Source organism: Paroedura picta, chromosome 17, assembly GCF_049243985.1.
Source record: "Paroedura picta isolate Pp20150507F chromosome 17, Ppicta_v3.0, whole genome shotgun sequence".
Classification (NCBI taxonomy): domain Eukaryota; kingdom Metazoa; phylum Chordata; class Lepidosauria; order Squamata; family Gekkonidae; genus Paroedura; species Paroedura picta.
The window spans coordinates 20,336,969-20,350,645 of record NC_135385.1 but is presented as its reverse complement, the minus strand read 5'-3'; the positions used below and the strand labels follow the sequence as shown (position 1 = coordinate 20,350,645).

The following is a 13,677-nucleotide window of genomic DNA, read 5'->3' as shown; positions in this document are numbered from 1 at the left end:
GTATGAAAGAGTGGTCTCACCCCTAGGGAACCCTGGGAATTGTAGTCCTTGGGGAAGGAAGCTGGGCTCCCCTGCAGACAATTCTCGGCATTCTACGGCTACAGTGCCCAGGATTCTTTGGGAGCGAAAATGTCATCAAACAGAGAGAGATGGAGAGTAGAGACACAGGGGTGGCCAAACTGTGACTCTCCAGGTATCCATGGACTACAATTCCCATGAGCCCCTGGGCTCATGGGAATTGTAGTCCATGGACATCTGGAGAGCCACAGTTTGGGCACCCCTGCCCGATAGATTTGGGGCAGCTGCAAGCTTTCAGAGAGGCACAAAAAGCACCAAACATGAATGCTTTCTTGTTTTTCAGAAGCAAAGGAGATGGCCACATGAGTCACAGGCCCTCCGTTGACCGGGAAAGAGGAATTCGAAGGTAGCCACGGCAAGGTTGAACCTGGACCTGCCAACGCCTGTTGGCTGTTCGGGCCCAGCTGGGAAACGGAGCCACAGGGATGCTGTGAATAACATTTCCTGGAGATGCCAGAGACAGCCGATTGCTCCATTTCCTAGAAACTGAAGCTGAAAAGCTTCCTCGGGTATGCACAAGGGAGCCCATCTGTTTGATGTTTCTGCGGCGGGAGGTTTTGTGGCAGAGAATCGCTACCCAAAGAATCCTGGTTGGGTGAAAAGCCTCCCTACTCCCCAGCAGGCAGGTCAGCCGTGACCCCGGGCTTGCGGTTTGTTTGGCTACCTTGCTTTGAAAACAGAAACAAACCCCCAACTCCCACAGGTATCGGAAATCACAGCTAATCCTGTCTAAACAATCCTACAGCACAAGGAGCTGCTAACCCTCATTCGGCTGACAGCTTAATCGAAATCTGATGCTCGGTACGGAAAACCAAACAAGAGTTCATTCCCTGTTCTCTCGTCTTTTTTGGGAATTGCTTTTGGGTGTGTTTATATTATCCTGGAGTAGCTGGCTTAAATCTGCAAGAAAGGCATCTGCCTGACTGTCCGTCCATCCGTCCGTCCGTCTGCCCGCCTGCCCACCATCTATCTATCTATCTATCTATCTATCTATCTATCTATCTATCTATCTATCTATCTATCTATCTATCTATCTATCTATCTATCTATCTATCTATCTATCTATCTATCTATCTATCTATCTATCTATCTATCTATCTATCTATCTATCTATCTATCTATCTATCTATCTATCTATCTATCTATCTATCTATCTATCTATCTATCTATCTAATTTGCTGGTTACTTATTGATTTGATTTCTTAACCATCCCCTCTAGATTCAGGCTCAGGGCATGTGGGCAACAAGCATTTCTGCAACAGTGTTAAAATTAGAATATAAAACTATACGAAGGAAGAATAAAGCCCAATTAGGACCTCTAACGCCGAGGGCTGTTAGAAGGGGGGCGTGGGGGTGTCCTTGCGCATCTCCCCCTGCCCCGCAGAATGGGCCAGCCCTCGCTTGGTGCCGGAGACAGCTGATGGCGCCTTTCTACTTCGCCATCTTCCCCCTCCTCCAGACTGTGAAACTCTGTCCCAATGCTCAGTATATATAAGTGGCATGGAGTATTCGGGGAGGGAGTGGGGAGTTCGTCTTTGCACCCTAGCCTCTGCCATATGCCTGGCGGAAGAGTCTATTTTTCAGGCATCGGTAGTTCCGTCAGACTCACGTCTCTACTGGCAGCATATTCCACCAAGCTGGGGCCAGGACAGAAAAGGCCCCAGCCCCGGTCAAGGCCAGGAACCACCAGCATATCCTAATATGTAGATGTTAAAGTTCATGTGGGGCTATATTGGGGCCAGCTGTGCTGGGAGCGGCGGCATAAAAATGCAATGAATAAATAACGAATATTTATTTCCATTGTTGTTTCTTGGGTGGTTGCAGAATGGGTAAGAGACCTGAATGAGTGCGATCTCAGATTTTTTAAAAGGTTGTAGAGGCCTGATTGTCCGCTAAACAGGAGAAGGGGATTCAGTCCTGAGAACTAGTTTCATGCGACCACCTGCATGCCGAAAACACCAATATCCAGCCACGGCGGTTTTCCAACGGTACGAATTCAGCCATGTGTCTTCTGAGACCCTGAGCGCAGCCATCAACTTGGGTGTGCGCCTGTGACCACCACAATCCACCTTTGGAGCGACGGCTGCCCGGACGCGGGGCAAAAATACACCCAGGGTTATTTTGTTGCATTCTACAAAGCTGGCAGCGGGTGAGCTAAGCATTCGCTCATCCTGAGCTCACCGTTGGCAGGCGTCCCTGGCAGAGAGACTGCCTTACGGTTCCCGGCTGGAGCCGCTCGGAGATGGAGAGCTGGCTTCTTGACAACTTGCTCAAAGGTAACGTTATTCTTCCCAGAGAGGTAAATGCGAGAGGGCGCCGGGGGGTGGGAATGTTATGCTGGAATGAACGCGCACATGCAAAGCTCGCTGGGAGAGAGACATTAAGCAATAGAAAGCAAAAAAGTCTTGGCTTTGATTAAAGCTAATTGAAACCACACACGTTTTTTTTCCCATCCACGAAGCTGGCTTTTCCTGCATCTGGCCACTGATCTGCCTAGGTTAGTACCGCGGGCTCAGACCGGCAGCGGCTCTCCTGGGTCCAAGGCAAAGGTCATTTGAAGAAGCTACGGGTGTCGAACTTGAGTTGGTGGGGATTGAACCTGCGACCATCTGCATGGCCAGAGTCGATGTTTGGGCTCTGAGCCACGGCCCTTCTCTGGGACTCTTCATTGGGTTGGAGGTGAAGCGGTGGAAGGGAAGAGAGGGGAGTGGCTCAGATTCTCAGTTAAGGGCATGATCTTGGGTCCGTTATTCTCCCTTGGCCTGGCCTGCCTCGCAGGGGGGTTGTGAGCACAACATGGGGGACAAGAGAGCTATGTGTCCTGCCCTAGCCTACTGGGAAGTAGGAACAGGATTGTGATTTCTAGTTGAGACAGAAATTGATTTGCATCTCAGGATAACGAGCTTGTAAAAAAACCCAAGAGCCAGCTTGGTGTCGTGGTTAAGAGCAGTTGCGTCTAATCTGGAGATCCAGGTTTGATTCCCTGCTCCTCCACACGCAGTGATCTTGGGCTCGCCAAAGACCTGTTAGAACTCTTCTGACAGAGCAGTTCTTCCAGAGCTCTCTCAGCCTCGCCTACCTCACAGGGTGTCTGTTTTAATTAATTAATTTATTTACTTGTTTTACATTGATATCCCGCCTTCCCTTGAGGCTTGTGGGGAGAGTCAGGGAAGGCGATTGTTAGCCAACTCTTCTTCTTCCCCTTCTAAATTTAATTGTGTCGGGAACCTCAGCACATCCCTATGGGATCCCCCAGCTCAGAGCTTTCCAGGATTCAACAGATACTATCGGCACTGCCAAATTCCTCCATCCCCTGCAACAACAACAAAAAAATCCAAAACAAACCCAAAGGAACCATCTGTGATTTTTCCCACAGGCTTTCCGTTTGTGGAAGGGCCTTGTTTCAGTACCACGGACAGCCAGAGAGGAGCTGCCCTAGTCCGTTCAGCACCTTGGATAGGGGCAGAAGGCCTAGATCTCAAAACCCAGAAGGAGAAAGGTGGATCAAACTTGCTGATTTCGTTTTGCCCTGGGAAACCTCACTCCCCCACTATCTGCTTCTTACTCACAAAACCCCCTGTTTGAAAAGAAGTTCTTACTTACTACACGGTCACAACACGCTGGTTGCAACGGCGCCCTCCCCGACCCACGTACAAGTCGGATTCTCCCTTCAAAACGCTTAATGGCCTCATGAAGGGAACCTTGAGCACCTGGCTATCTACATGCAGGGAGTTTGCCAGCGCCCAACTTTTTCTTTACTTTTAAAGGAGGGGTCCTTCCTTTTGGCTACGAGCCGTTAAACGCACAAGGGACCGTCCCCTGCCCTTTACCCAACGGAGGGCAGCAAGCCCGGGGACACCCGAACCAGAGGTTAACATCTGCTTGGGGTCCTCGCAAGGGCTCAGGTTTTGCTAATGCAAGCACTTCAGGGAAAGGAGGGCGGGGAAGGCAACCCAAGAGCGCTAGAGCAGAGAACTCTGTTCCTCTGAGAAAACAAAAGGATCGGAGCTCCACCAACCCCGCTGGCAGGCAGCCGAAAGGGGGTTAATTAGCGGTGCCGTTAAGATTTCCACAATCTTCGGGCGTTGCACCCCACCAGGCCCCTGGAAGTCGTAAAAGGCACCCTGTGACGAACAGCATATCTCCCAGTATCCTTTTGCGTGCACGCTGGAGCATGTGTTAACAGATGGCGCCAGTGTCATTCCAGTTGACCTCCAGCGAGGGCTATTTGCTTAGGCGGATCGATATATTTTATCTATTTCTGGGGCTGAGATTCTTCTTAGGTGCCCGGGTGAACGGGGGCAGGAATGCCACCGATTCCTGGAAAGATTCGGCAGCGTTAGGCAGCACTCTAATGACTTGGAGGCCACTCTAATGACTTGGAGACCATTCTCTGCTTCACTCACAACCTGCCCCTCCGAGAACCAGCTAAGAATGGCTGCAGTGAGGCCACCATTGCTGAAATTCTGAGTTCGCACGGCTCAGATAAACTGCTCCTCCCTAGAGCTGTTCTGCAGGGTGCAGTCGTGCGGCATTCCCCCCCCCCGCCATCCACTGCCCGTTTGCTGTATTTCATGGCCGGTTGCGCTAGATTACCAGGATGACGGCGACGAGAAGCAGCATTGGAAGAGCTGTGCCCGGCCAGCTGCCCACACTAAGCCTCGGACCAAGCCGGCTCTCTGTCCTCTTCATCCGTGCCGATTCGTTCCAGGCGGAACAAGCCCAACGTGCAAGCCCGGCTCCCAACTTGTTCTACCGAAGTCATGCCGCCCCTAGAAGATATGCTTCCTTTGGAAAGACTACAGTTGCCGGATGGCGACTTTTCAGGGTCCTTCCCGGGGTGGCCCAGGCAAGTCTGCTCTCATGAGCTCTTGGAAGCTAAGCAGGGTCGGCCTTGGTTGGAGCTTGGATGGGAGATGACCGGGATGTGATGGTGAAATAAAAATAAAATAAAAAATGAACGAGGTTGGGGAAGACCTGGATTGCTAGGCCCATGCTGGTGCTCTGCGCTGGAGCATTGTCCAAGAAGTCCCTCCTTTGAGCGCCTTGTCCCTCTTGTGCCTCTGCAGCTTCCCTAACCATAAGGCACAGCCCCTCCCGGCCAGATTCCTTCCATTCACCTGGAAAACCTTATTCCCCCGATATTTCGAAATCCTCCTCATCAGGCCTGACAGGGGAGTTTGTTTCTCGGACAGTGCCCGTTCTGCCCGGAAGCGATGAATCACGCCCACGCTGCACGCTCCGGCAGTCCCTGAGTCTTCCGGCCTGCAGTCCACCCCCACGTAGAAAATTGCTGTCCTCGTTTGCTCACCGTTTCTTTGCCTTTGTTTTGTTTTTAAAGGAGCCACCTCCTCTTGGCTCGAGTTGTGGCTCTCCAGAGTACAGCTTCTTCCTCTGGGGCTTGGGGAAATTCAATCTCTGAGGGAAGAACAGATGTGCCGCGCCTTTAATGCATGCGCATTAATGCGATGGTGCCATGCAAAGGTGGAGCTCCACGTCTAGTGTTGGTGAGGTTGATTTTGAAGAGGGGAGCACACAGAGGGCTCTTTCATGTACTTAATGGGAAAAAATGCACCTCTTTTTTGCTCTCGTTTTCTGCCACGGGTGATCTGAGACCAGTCACCCACTCTTGGCCTAGCCTACCTCGCAGGGTCATTGTGATGGTAACATAGAGGAGAGGAGAACGACGGAAGCTCCTTGGGGGAGAAAGGCAGGGTAGAAATGGTTAAGAGTGACAGATTCTAATCCGGAGAGAAATATGTTTTTTTTATCCTGTTTATTACCTGAAGGCATCTACAATCCCCTTCACTTCATCTCCTCAAAAACCAACACCCTGGGAGGTAGGTAAGGCTGAGAGAGTTCTGAGAGAACTGGGACCGGCCCAAGGTCACTCATCAAGCCGTGGGTACCTCAAAGTGGCTCACAAACACCTTCCCTTCCTCGCCTCACAACTGGGCAGGAGGTGGGGCTGAGAGAGCTCTGAGAGAACTGGGGTTGGCCCGAGGTCAGTCAGCAGGCCGCATGCATCTCAAAGTGGCTCACAATCGCCTCCCCTCCCTCTCCCCACAACAGACACTCCATAGGGTAGGGGATGCTGAGAGAGCTCTGAGAGAACTGTGACTGGCCAGAGGTAACTCAGCAGGCCGCATACATCTCAAAGTGGCTCACCATCGCCTTCCTTTCCCTTATGGGATCTACTTCTTGGGAGCAAGGCGGGATTAAAATCTGCAATAATATCATGACGTGTAGGCAGGGATTACTGGAGAAACGATCTGGGCGTGGATGTCGAACCATCCCCGAAACGCTCTTCCTGTCCCTGCCGTTCCATTTTAGCCGGCAGAACCCGAACTCGGAGTCCGAAAGGCCACGATCGATACGTCCCGGCCTCTTTTTCTCTGCTGCGGAATCAATCCAGAGAGCCCGTCTTGCTCTGAACTAAACAAAGAGAATACTGGCGAGCAGCCAGGGGGAAAAGAAAGAGCAAACTCGCTTCCCCCTGCTGTCCGTTACTCCCCCCCCTCCTTTCCTGGAATAGCTTTTGTCCCTGTCTGGCTGTAGGAATCAGATAATGGCTCTCAGCGTGGGTCATGAACGTAGCAGACTTCCAGGGAAAGTGGGAGAGGAGCAAGATGGAGAGGATGTGAGAGGGACATGGGAAGGGAAGAGAGTACATTCACTGCACAAAAAGAGTGCATCAGAGGGGCCAAGTTGTGGCGCTCCAGGGGCCCGTGGACTACAATTCCCACGAGCCCTTGCAACCAACACATCAAAGGGACAGCGAGAGAGTGGAGATAGGAAGGACCTTCTGGCTCCAGGCCTCTCTCTCGAGCCAACTCTCTGACAGCCCCCTCTGGTGTCTGGGGCTGAGACACAAGGCAAAGTCCTCCCTTCCTCAACAGAAAAGTGGTTTTCGAGGAAGAGACGGAGACGGAGAGAGAAACAGCAGCCCAGAGGTGTCCCCGAAGAAACCGCGAGCTGCCGGACAGAGTCACGCAATGGCAAAACGCCCCCTGAACGTCTCTTGGCTGGAAAACCTACAAGGTCGTCCTAAATTCAAGGCCCAGATGCGAGGGCTCGTGTTCACCCCGGTGAGGCAGGAGGACACAACAGGGCCTTTTTGGGGGTGGCTCTTGAGCCACGGAAATCTCCCCTCGATGCCACCCATGGGCCGTCCTCTGTGTTAAACTTTCTGCACCAGCTCAGAACAGCCGTGTTTAGCCTGGTCGTGAGAAACGGTGTAGGCCAGGGGTAGTCGACCTGTGTCCCTTCAGATGTTCATGGACTACAATTCCCATGAGCCCCTGCCAGCGTTTGCTGGCAGGGGCTCATGGGAATTGTAGTCCACGAAGATCTGGAGGCCCACAGGTTGACTACCCCTGGTGTAGGGGGTCCGAGTCAGACTAGGGAGACCCGGGTTCAAATCCCGACTCTGCCACGGGTGATCTGAGGCCAGTCACCCACTCTTGGCCTAGCCTACCTCGCAGGGTCGTTGTGAGGGTAAGACAGAGGCGAGGAGGACGACGGAAGCTCCTTTGGGGAGAAAGGCAGGGTAGAAATGGAGCAAATAAACAATCTAAGAATTAACGGGGGGATCACTCCTCTCAAGGCGGCGATTTTGGCTTTTGTTCTGACGCTCTGTCCCGCTCCGACCAATCTGCTTTCATCCTCAGCCAGAATTTCTATAATATTTTGGCGATCATATCGATCTTCATCTGTTGCGTTGTATTTTTAGACATCCCACTGCCGGCCCCAGCGTTCCTCGTCTCTCCGGTTCTGTTTTCTTTCACCGATGGTTGCTGACCAGGATGCTTTTCGCTGCGGGGTGCGTCTCTTCCGTCGGTTTCTCAACTTCTGAGCTGTCTGGAGAGCTTTGAGCTACACCTGGAAAGTTCTGCCATTAAACCATTGCTCAGAGGTGGGGGCCTCCAGGCGTCTTGGGGTGGGGAAGTCTCACGGACATCCAACATTTCAACCTGCTCTCCAAATACACTCAAGAGCCCATCATTTGGGTCGCCAACTCTGGGTGGTCAAATATCTGGGGAGTTGAGGGGCAAAGCCTATGGAGAAGTTGGTAGGGTTGCCATCTCGGCCCCCCCCCCCAGCCACCGGATTGACAGATTGAGCGTTTTAGTCTGGAGATGAGCTGTAATTCCAGTTAGGGGATCTCCAGGTCCCTCCTGGAGGCTGGCATCCTTAGTTCACCCTCCCCAGCAGCCCTTTTCTCCAGGGGAGCTGTGCTCTCCAGTCTGGAGATGAGCCATAATTCCAGCCAGGTCCCCCCCTGGAGGCTGGCATCCCTTCCACAGTCAAAACAAAGAGGGGAGCCTAAAGACCTGCGATAAAGCTGCCCTATATCTGAGAGGCTAGAGGGCGAGCCCCCAGTGTAAGAGTCGCCTCGCTCTGGCAGGAAGAAGGCCGCAAGCACACGGCAATCATCTGTCTTTTCAGCTATGAATGGAGACGTAATTTCGGTGTCACGTGCAGAACCCGTGACGCCATCCGGCACATTAGCCCCACACAATGGGTGACTTGATGGGTCCGTCAGGATCGGTCTGGATTTTTGGTGACGGCGCAAAGCAGAAGTCTGGTTTCGGCCCGGCTCTGAGGAAGGGCGTGCGCATACATGCGCCACGAGGGAGAGGGGGAGAGGGGGAGAGGTCGCCCACATGAAGGAGGAGGGGAAGGGATTGTTTTCGCACCCCGCTGTCGGCCACCCAAAGGAGTCTCCAAGCGGCCTGCGATCGCCTTCCCTGCCTCTCCCCACAACGGACACCCTGTGAGGCTGGGAGAGCTCTGAGAGAACTGGGGTTGGCCCAAGGTCACCCGGTTGGCTGCACGTGGAGGAAGAGTGGCGAATCAAAACCAGTTCTCCAGGTTAGAGAGGGAAAGAGAGAGTTTGCCTAAATGAATACTTGGTTTTGAGCACACAGACACCCCCCCCCATCATCCATTAGCACATATGACAATGACACAAAGTGGAGCTTCCTTTTGGGGTCAGCCCCTCAGCCTGTCTGGCTGGAAACAGCAGCAGTTCTGCAAAACCTCAGGGCAGATGCTGCCTGAGGACACGAAGATCCATGCTTCCTCTCTGGACTGACCCATAGCGACCGCTGATAGACCCGAAGGAGTCTCAATGCGGCCTACAGTCGCCTTCCCTTCCTCTCCCCACAACAGACACCCTGTGAGGGAGGGGAGGCCGAGAGAGCTCTGGGAGAACCGAGACTGGCCATGAAGAATCATAGAATCCTAGAGTTGGAAGGCCTAAAGCCTCCATGATAAGAATAAGGCTGGCCAGTGAGGGGGAGCTCACCACCTCCTTCAGCAGCCGATTCCACTGCTGAACTATTCTGACTGTTCATTTCCCCCCTGATATCTAGCTGGTGCCGTTTTGCACGTCGTTTAAATCCATTCCTGCAGGCCCTTTCCTCTGCTGCCAACAGGCACCTTTCCCTGCCCTCTTCCAAGTGACAATCTCGCAAATACTTAAAGAGAGCAATCATGTCCCCTCTTGACCTCCTCTTCTGCATTTCCTCTTCGTCTCTTCTTCTTTCACCTGCTACCAGCTTCCGATCCCCCTTCAAGGTGTTGGTTTTGGCCTTTGAAGCCCTACGTGGCTTGGGACCCCATTATCTGATGGACCATCTTCTTCCATAGGTCCCTGCCCTGGAATTACAGTCCTGGGAAGAAGCCCTGATTATCCCAGCAATACAAAAAGCTTGTTTGGGGGGTACACAAGGCAGGGCCCACAATTCTGGAATGGCCTCCCCAGGGCGGTCCACCTGCTCCCCCCCACTTTCAATCTTTGACAGGCCACTGAAGTGAGTGTTATTTAGAACAATACTCGGGTAAGTTTAGTAGCAGTCCTACTATTTAAAACGTGGTTTTAAATTTGGGATTCCCGGTTTCAAAGTATTCGATGTCTTTTAGCCATGTTTGTAAGCCGCCTTGAGCCCCCTAAGGAAGAAAGGCGGCTCATAAACGTTTTCATTAAACGTTTGTCAACGTTTTATCAACGTTTTCATTTCATTCCGCCCTGAATAAGTCTTTTTTTGGTCTTAAAGGTGCTACTGGACTCTGGTTTTATTTCATTAAGCACAGCAAAGTAATGCTCTCAGTAGCTCTCAGTGTGATATTTGGGGGTGTTCCCTCTTGTTTTTAGTTTTTAAAAGGAGTCTTATTGGCATAAGAGCACCCCAAGTATTTCAGGAAATTCAGGGCATGGCCAAATTTTCTGGCTACGCTGATAGAGGACAGAACCTTGAGGCCTGTTCTTTCAAAAAACAACGTTTCACCTTATATCTTCACCCCCACCCAATGATTTACAGAGAAAGGCCATGGCAAACCACACCTGTTTCTCCCTTTCCTCGAAACCCCCTTGCTGGGGTGGTGATAAGCTAATGGGTGAAATAAAAAAAATTTAAGAGGCTTGCTCTTGAGCATGTGCAAAGTGCTCCCCTCCCGTCCCAGCCTGCACGTTTTCTGTGTACAACTTCACATGTTCACCCCTTTAAGAAACAAATGACTCTTTTCCATTAATAGGAAGGCCAGAAGATATCTCCTGGCTTTCATCGGCGGAACCTTAGCGTCTTCCGAGGCTATTTGCGGAATTCATTGTGAAGTCAGAACTTGAACTCGGGTCTTGGGGATCTGAGACCAGCCACTGCACAGAAAGCCCCTTACTGCTGTCGCCATAAATTGCGGCCTAGGTTTCATCCCAGTAGGCTAGGATTGGAGTCCATAGGTAGTCTTTAAGACATAGGAAAAAATTCACGTTCGCCGAAATCCCCCTACTTGCAATCCCGTAAACGGAACAGTCCGGAAACAGTTTCATCACTTCCCCTGTTGCTGGTGCGAACTGAGCCTTAGACACGTGGCCCTCCAATCTAAACAGGTCATTTTATTGACGAAAAGCCGGGTATGGAGTCCTGTGAAAACTCAAAAATTGTGCCCCCTTACAAGTATATCCAGGCCACTAAACCAGGGCCTAAAATCACCCCCGGTGCATATTTTTAACAACAGACACGGAGTACGTGACTAACGGTACAGATAAGACTGCCTCTGAGCATGCACGGAATATTTTCTTGCCCCATGGAGCCGCCTCACCTCTGGGCTGAGAGGTATAGGTTTCTGCAATGGGGACCTCTTTTTAAGAATAACCCAACGGCTGCATTTCTGATGCTCAATGATCAACACTTCCAAATTGGCAAGAAATTTGGGGTGAAACGTGCAGTTATGGGGCTTTCTTCACCCCACTCCGGCCGTCTGTTGTAAACATCAGAACTTTGCTATAAGACGTACAGAACAGCCATGTAAACAATCCATCTGGGAACACCGAAAGCTCCTCGCCGACCCAGACCGGACACAGACACCCCCTCCCAGCCCAAGAACCTGTACTCTTCCTTCTTTCTCCCTAGCTTTCGTGGTTAGCTCACGATTTTCACAAAGCTAAGTATGCCTGCTCCTCAAAGGCACAGGAGCAGAGGCCAGCGGTAAAAGCTGGCAACCTCATTGCCTCCTGAAACTCGTGAGACCAGAGAGCAGGGAAAATTGCATCTGAGCATGCCAGACAGGTCGGAGGCGTGAGAGACGGAATATCTCCGGGCTAGGTAGTCACAGGTTTGGGGCCTGTTTGAGGCCGGCCTTCCAAATAACAAACAACACAATTCAGAGCTTCGCACGCAAAAGATGCCATTCTGTCCCTGCACAAAACATGCCAGTCAAGCATTCTCTTGCTGGAATCTGGGGCTCTGCTGCTTTTTCTGTGTTTTGGGGGCCCTGGGTAGGCATCCAAGGCAGTTTTTAATCCCTGGGGGAGAGGCATCCACCTCCCCCCCCATCCCGGCTCTCCTCTGGGGCTTTTCTCAGCAGAACAGTCGCAAGGAACGTGCCCTGCACCTCCCAAATTCATGTCTGCATCCCCGAGCAGGTTGCTGGTGCAAAAGACACAAGAGCAGGTGGCTTGTCAAAGAAAAACCCCAAACTCAAATCCAAGGGGGCCCACCAGCGACAAACCTGTGCCGTCCACCCCCCCTGCAAGGTAGCCGGGCTCTAACGGTCCCATGGAGATTCCTCCCAGGCAAACATGCGTCCCCGATCCACATGCAAATGGCCGCGGCACCGACCAGAAATTTTGAAAACAAACCCAGAGGCAGCCTAGCGGGAGAGAAACCGAAAGACACACACATCCAAGGCCTGAGCCGCTTCTCCCCGGGGGATAACCCTGGTCTTACCTTCGCCCGCGTCCGTCTCACTGCTCAGCTACCAGCTTGCTCAGGCCCAGAGCTCGGTGGCCGGTGGATCCCTCCGGATCCATCCCTCACAGGGGGCGCTTGGTCCAAAAAGCTGGGGGCCAAGGATGCACGGCAGCCAGCCTGCAAAATTTCCACGCGCTGCAGCAACAGAGAAGGGGGGAGGCGGATCCAGCCGGGTCCTGGCAGTGCTGCGGAAGCCCCCTCCCCAGGAGCTGCCGTGCCCAGGGATGGAGACAGGAGACCCCCGGCCCGGGGAAGCTGTCCTTACGTAACACCGGCTCGGAGATGCTCTCTGCTCTCAGGCATGCAATCGCAGGGCGAGGAGGAGGAGGAGGCAAGAAACCCCCTTTTTTTGTGTGTGTGGGGGGGTCAGATGCGTCCCAGGGACATCAATACACAGCAGCGTGGGAGGGGAGGGGTGCAGAGGGAGGGGGGAAGGAAAGATCTTTTTTTGGGGTGGGGTGAAGGGATGAAGGATGCTCCAACGCTTACCTCTGCCTCAGTTCATGCCATGCCTCCCGGGGAGAAGCCACATCGGCGGGAGGGCGGCCGCGCAGGGGGACCCTCCCCAAAAGCAGATGGGCCTGACGGCTTTCCAGATCCTGGCCCTGCGAAGCCCACAGCTCCTTCCCTGGGGGGGGGTGGGGGGCGACCCCCAGGATGGAGTGGGAGGGAGGGGGGGGGCTATCCACTCTTGAGCGTCCTTCCCACCCGAGAATCCAGCCGCCGAGATGGGGGCAGAGAGTCCCTTTCCTTCCCACCCCCCTCCGGCCCAACGCGGAGATGGTACCCAGAGATGAGGAGGGGAGGCGAGGATGCGGAGCTGTCCGTCTCCTTGCCTGCCGCCCCTCCCCGTGTGCACACACCCTTGAGAGGGTGGTGGAGCAGGGCCCCTTAAAGAGACACGGCCTTCAATATCCATAATGCATGACTGCAGGCCTCTCTCTGTCTCTCTCTGTCTCTCTGTCTCTCTGTCGCTCTCTCTCCCTGCCCTCCCGCCTCTTGGCTGGGCTCCTAACTGGGATTACAACCATCCAGCCGCAGATAAACACAGGCACTCGCCACCGGGTCTGTTTTTGGACACCCTGCCTCTCCTCCTCTTTTTCCTTTATTTATTTCTTTATTTATTTGCAGGCGTCTTTGCGTTTCACTGGGGTGGTGGTGGTGGTGGTGGGGTGCTAGGGAGAACCCCCAGCTGGCTCGTTTGTTTTTTTTTTCCAAGGAGAGAGAGAAAGAGGCAGCAGGTTGGGAACTGCTCGGACGATGGGCCCACGGGGAGAGCGGAGCTCCGGGCAGGGTGGAGGGTGGATCAGTGGGGATGGTTTATAATAGGGGGTGTCGAGACCCA

The 13,677-nt window shown here is 53.0% G+C and overlaps 1 protein-coding gene and 1 long non-coding RNA gene across 6 annotated transcripts in view; one reads left to right on the top strand and one right to left on the bottom strand.

The window, feature by feature from the left end:
* Nucleotides 1-2,949, top strand: part of LOC143827410 (uncharacterized) — a 35,434-nt gene extending 32,485 nt beyond the window's left edge. Inside the window, exons 5-6 of one of the 2 annotated variants that reach the window (XR_013227302.1) lie at nucleotides 362-587; nucleotides 1,903-2,949. This is a non-coding gene — a long non-coding RNA (uncharacterized LOC143827410). Of the gene's footprint in view, nucleotides 1-361; nucleotides 1,833-1,902 lie in introns of those variants that run through there. The other variant, XR_013227301.1, reaches the window with a different exon arrangement.
* FBXL16 (F-box and leucine rich repeat protein 16) overlaps nucleotides 1-13,292 on the bottom strand; it is a 34,045-nt gene extending 20,753 nt beyond the window's left edge. For 2 of the 4 annotated variants that reach the window (XR_013227298.1, XR_013227299.1), the window contains exons 1-2: nucleotides 12,822-13,292; nucleotides 12,309-12,467 (exon numbers count right to left, since the gene is read on the bottom strand). The gene's annotated coding sequence lies outside the window, so the exon portion shown is untranslated. The remainder of the gene's footprint in view (nucleotides 1-12,308; nucleotides 12,468-12,821) is intronic. The other 2 variants (XM_077316930.1, XM_077316931.1) reach the window with 2 other exon arrangements.
* Between the last annotated feature and the right edge of the window lie 385 nt (nucleotides 13,293-13,677).